Raw genomic sequence first — 5,848 nt, 5'->3', positions numbered from 1 at the left:
GGTGCTAATATAAATGGTATTGTGTCTTAAATTTCAAATTCCACTTGTTCATGGCTGGTATGTAGGAAAAGAATTCCCTTTTCTATGTTATACCTTGTCTCTTGCAGTCTTGCTATACTTGTTTATTAGTTCAAGAAGTTTTTTTTTTGTCAATTCTTTTGGATTTTCTACATAGATGATCATGTCATCTGTGAAAAAAAGAGTTTTATTTCTTCCTTCCCAATCTGTATAAATTTCTTTTCTTGTCTTGTCTTTTTACATCAGCTAAGACTTCTAGTACAATATTGAAAATCAGTGGTGAGAAGGGATGTCTTTGCCTTGCTTCTGATCTTAGTGGGAAAGCTTTGAGTTTCTCATCACTTTTTTTTTTTTTTTGGCCACACCACACATCATGCAGGATCTTAGTTCCTCAACCAAAGATCGAACCCATGCCCCCTGAAGAGGAAGCATGGAGTCCTAACCACTGGACCGCCAAGGAATTCCCAAGTTTCTCATCATTAAGTGTGATACTAGTTGTAGTGTTTTGGCAGATTTTTTTTTTTATCAAGTTGAGGAAGTTCCACTCTATTCCTAGTTTAACGAGAATTTTTTTTGGATGGGTATTGGATTTTGTCAGATGCTTTTTCTGCATCTATTCATATAACTGTGTGATTTTTCTTCTTTAGTCTGTTGATATGATGAGTTACATTAATTGATTTTCAAATGTTGACCCAGCCTTGCATACCTGGGATAAATTTTACTTGGTCATGGTGTATAATTCTTTTTGTACATAATTGAATTTAATTTGCTAATACTTTGTTGAGAATTTTTACATCTGTTTTCATCAGGCATATTGGTCTGTAGTTTCCTTTTCTTATAATGTCTTTGTCTGATTTCAATACTAGGGTAGTGCTAGCTTTGTAGAATGAGTTGTGAAGTATTCCCTTTGCTTCTATCTTCTGAAAGAAATTGTAGAGAATTGGTATAATTTTTACCTTAAATGTTTGGTAGAATTCACCAGTGAAATCATCTGAGCCTGGTGGTTTCTGTTTTGGAAAGTTATTAACTATTGATTAAATTATTTTAATAGATGTAATCCTATTCAGATTGTTTCATTCTTCTTGTGTGAGTTTTAGCAGATTGTGTCTTTCACGGAATTGTTCTTACCAGCATTTCATCAGGGTCCATTTCATCTAGGTTATTTCATTTCAACAGGGTCCATTTCGTCTAGGTTATAAAATTTGTAGACATGGAGTTATTCATAGTATTCCTTTGTTATGGTTTTAATGACCATGGGATCTGTGGTGATAGCCCCTCTTTCATTTGTGATATTAGTAATTTGTGTCCTCTCTCTTTTTTTTCTCAGCCTGGCTAGGGGCTTACCAGTTTTATCGATCTTTTCAAAGAACCAGCTTTTGGTTTCGTTGATTTTCTCTATTGATTTTCTGCTTTCAATTTCATTGATTTCTGCTCTAATCTCTATTTCTCTTATTCTGCTTACTTTGGATTTAATTTGCTCTTCATTGTTCTAGTTTCCTAAGTTGGAAGCTTAGATAATTGATTTTAGAGCTTTCTTCATTTCTAGTGTATTCATTCAATGTTATAAATTTCTCCCTATGCAGTGCTTTCACTGTATCTCCCGAATTTTGATGTTTTGTTTTCATTTTCATTTAGTTAAAAACATTTAAAAATTTCTCTGGAGATTTCTTCTTTGACCCATGTGTTATTTAGAAGTATGTTGTTTATTCTCCAAGTATTTTTGGGTTTTCCAGCTCTCTTTTTGTTATTGATTTCTAGTTTAATTTCCTTATAGTTTGAGAACAGACATTATATGATTTCTGTTCTTTTAAATTTGTTAAGGTATGTTTTATGGTCCAGAATGTGGTCTTCCTTGGTGTATGTTCCAGATGAATCTGACAAGAATGTGTATTCTACTGTTCTTGGTTGAAGTAGTCTATATATGTCCATTATATACAGTTGATTAATGGTGTTGTTGAGTTCAACTATGTTCTTACTGGATCTGTCCATTTCTGATACAGATGAGTTCAGGTTTCCAACTGTAAGAGTGGACTCATCTATTTCTCCTTGCACTTCTCTCAGTATTTGCCTCACATCTCTTGACATTGCTGTTAGATGCATACATGTTAAGGACTGTTATACAGTCTTGGAGAATTGATCCCCTTATCATTATTTAATGCTCCTCTTTATCGCTGAAAACTTTTCTTGCTGTATAGTCTGCTTTGTCTGAAATGAATGTAGCAATTCCTAATTATTTTTTTAACATCTTTGTTGGAGTATAATTGCTTTGCATTGTTGTGTTAGTTGCTGCTGTATAACAAAGTGAATTATTTTTGATTAGTGTTCCCATGGTATGTCTTTCTTCGTCCATTTACTTTTAATTTATATGTGTCTTTATACTTAAAATGGATTTTTTAGACAACATATATTTGGGTCTTGTTTTGTGATCCACTCTAACCATCTCTGTCTTTTAACTGGTACATTTAGACCATTGATGTTCAAAGTGATAATTGATATAGTTGGATTAATATCTGCCATATATGTTACTGTTTTCTATTTGTTTCCTTTGCTTTTGTTTCTGTTTTTATCTTCCAGTCTTTTACTAATTGATCAATTTACGATATTATTTTCTCTCCTTTCTTAGCATTTAAGTTGTACTTCTTCTTATGTTTACTTTTTTTTTGTGGTTGCCCTAGAGTTTGCAATATACATTCATAACTAATCCAAGTCCAGTTTCAAATAACACTATACCACTTCATGGGTAGGATGAGTACCTTATAATGACAAAGTAGTCCTAATTTTGTCCTCCCGTTCTTTGTATCATAGCTATAATTCATTTCACATATACGTAAGCATATATATACATTTTAACATAAGCATACATAATTGAATACATTTCCTAGATCTGTGGCTTGGTGTCTGACATTAATTTGGGGAAATTCTCAGTCATTATTATTATTTTTAAAAAAATTTATTTATTTTATTTTTGGCTGCAATGGGTCTTCGTTGCTGCGCGTGGGCTTTCTCTAGTTGCAGAGAGCAGGGGCTATTCTTCGTTGCGGTGCGCAGGCTTCTCATTGCTGTGGCTTCTTTTGTTGCAGAGTATGGGCTCTAGGTGTGCGGGCTTCAGTAGTTGTGTCCGTGGGCTCAGTAGTTGTGGCAAATGGGCTTAGTTGCTTTGCGGCATGTGGGATCTTCCCGGACCAGGGCTCGAACCCGTGTCCCCTGCATTGGCAGGTGGATTCTTAACCACTGCACCACCAGGAAAGCCATTATTTTTTAAAATATATTTTCTGTGTCTGTCTTTCTTCTCCTTTTGGCATTCCCATTATGAGTATGTTACACTTTTTATAGCTGTACCATGGACATTCTGTTACTTCAGTTATTTTTCTCTTTGCTTTTCAGTTTTGGAGGTTTCTGTTGAGATATCCTCAAGCTAAGAGATTCTTTTCTCAGCCACGCCCAGTCTCCTAATAAGCCCATCAAAGTCATTCTTCATTCTTCATTTCTGTTAAAGTATTTTTAATCTCTAGCATTTCATTTTGGTCCTTTCTTAGAATTTCTATCTCTCTGCTTTCATTGCCCATCTGTTTCTTCCATGCTGTCTACTAAATCCATTGGAGCCCTTAGCACATTAATTACAGTTGTTTTGAATTCCTAATGTGATCATTCCAATATCTCTGCCATATCTAAGTCTGATTTTGATGCTTTCTATATCTCTTCAAATTTTGTTTTATGCCATCTGGGTATGTTTTGTAATTTTTTTCTTGTTAGTTGGACATGGTATACTGTGTAAAAAGAATTGCTCTAGATAGCCCTTTAGTAACGTGGTGGTTAGGTGTGGGGGCAGGAGAAGCATGCTGTAGTCCTATGATTAGGTCTCAGTTTTTTTAGTGAGCCTATGCCTCTAGACTACAAACTTCACAAGTGTTTCTCAGCAGGATGGTTAGAGTGAGTGGGCTGGAGTGGGGTATTTCCCTTCCTACATGTGGAAGACTACAGACAGCTAAAGCTGGGTATTTGTCTTCCTCCACCTCAGATAGGTTCAGATAAAGTCCTAGCAGGTTAGGCTCTGGTTAAATAGTTTCTACTGAGGGCAGACCTTGTTAAGAAGAATGGAGTGCTATGGCATAATTCAAAATGATCCCTTTACCCCTCCCCTTGCTGGAAGCTTGAGGGGATTTTTCTCTAAGAGTCACTGGAAGAGAAACTGGTAGAGCTCTAGAAGGTAAAACTTACAAGTGTTTCCCCTTCACTCCACCCCCCATGACTTGATCTCCTTAGAGTTTTTATCTCTCAGACTTGTTCACACTGAGCCTCCAGCAATTCATTAATTGTAGTTTAGGTTTTCCTACTCCGGAACTGGTTTCCACAGAGGTTCCAGCTCCTGGGTTTCTGCTCTAGTAAGTTGTGATTCTCTGTATCTGCCGGTCAGGCTCTCCAGTTTTGGGGGCAGCAGTTTGCCCTGCAACCTCACTTCTCTTATGGATCTAAGAAGAGTTGTTGAGTTTTCAATTTGTTCAACTTTTTACTAGTTAGGACAGGGTGGTAATTTCTAAGTTTCTTACTTGTGGGACCAGAAACTGAAAGTCATCTGGGTATTTAAATTTAAATTAATTAAAATTAAATAAAATTAAAAATTCAATTCCTCCATCAAACTAGCCACATTCCAAAGGCTCAGCTATCATGTTGGACAGTGCAGGTATAGAACATTTCCATCATCATTGAAATTATTATTGTATTACCCTGCTCTGTATTATCACATAGTGCCCTCTCCTATGCATAGAAATGAGTAATTAGAATTGGGAAAAATAAAAGAAATACTACAGCCAAACATTGGCTTTATCCAGAGTGTTATCCTGGCTTCTTGGGAGCCTCGGATTCTGCCAGCCAGATCCTGAACCATTAATCTGGCTTCCACTGTCAATATTTTATTAACAGTGGAGATATTCATGTGTTTTTTCCCATTTCCCTCCCTGAGTTCTTTTCTGAAAAGACTTTGCTTGTAGTCCCTGACTTGTTTAATGAATGATTGTTAACATTCTTTGGCTTGTCATTATGTTTTTTCATCTGTGATATATTGTGGCTTATCAGCACGTCAGGATATTCACTCACAATTTTAGAGTGCTTTTCAACTACCATTCGGTTTTAATTTCTTTTCTCTTTTTCAAAATTGAGAAGAGGGTTTTTTTTTAGCTCAGTTGATTATCAGGCTCCGATTCAACTTGAGATACACAGATGAGCTAGTGCTTGAAAGCAAGGACCATGATTCCTGAGCATAGTGATTCCTCTGCAACCTTCTCAAGGGGTAGCTCTTTCCTTTACCACCCCCTTGCTCCATGGGATTTGGTAGGTGGGATAGATGTTCTCTTTGCTCCCCACTTCAACTTGCAAGCCATTATTCTTCCCCCTCCTCCCTAAAGTCAGATCTTTGAATCTCAGGTTGTTTGACCGTACTATATGCTGCCCTTCCTTGTTGCAATCATCCATAGAACCCCTTTTCACTTTCACATTTTCTTTGATGCTCTTTGAGAGGTTTTAGCTCCCTCCTATATTCTCTCTAGCACTGCTCCCATTACAATTCCTTGTGATTTCAGTACCACATAGATGACCCTTCAGTTCCTGGTCTCTCAGTTCCTTGTCCACTTTCCAACTTCAATAACTGACTGCCATGGTCATAGTCTAGACCATGTCTTATTAATACCTTTAACCCTCCCATAATTGCCATTTCAATCATCCTCTTCCCCAACTACTGTCTCCTATCTTGCTTCTCACTTTCTCTAATATTTTTACTTCAACAGTACTGCTAGGACCTAGAATCCACCATTCCCTCATATTCTCACTTCTCACC

Source organism: Eschrichtius robustus, chromosome 9 (assembly GCF_028021215.1).
Source record: "Eschrichtius robustus isolate mEscRob2 chromosome 9, mEscRob2.pri, whole genome shotgun sequence".
Lineage (NCBI taxonomy): Eukaryota > Metazoa > Chordata > Mammalia > Artiodactyla > Eschrichtiidae > Eschrichtius > Eschrichtius robustus.
This window is presented reverse-complemented; position numbering follows the sequence as displayed.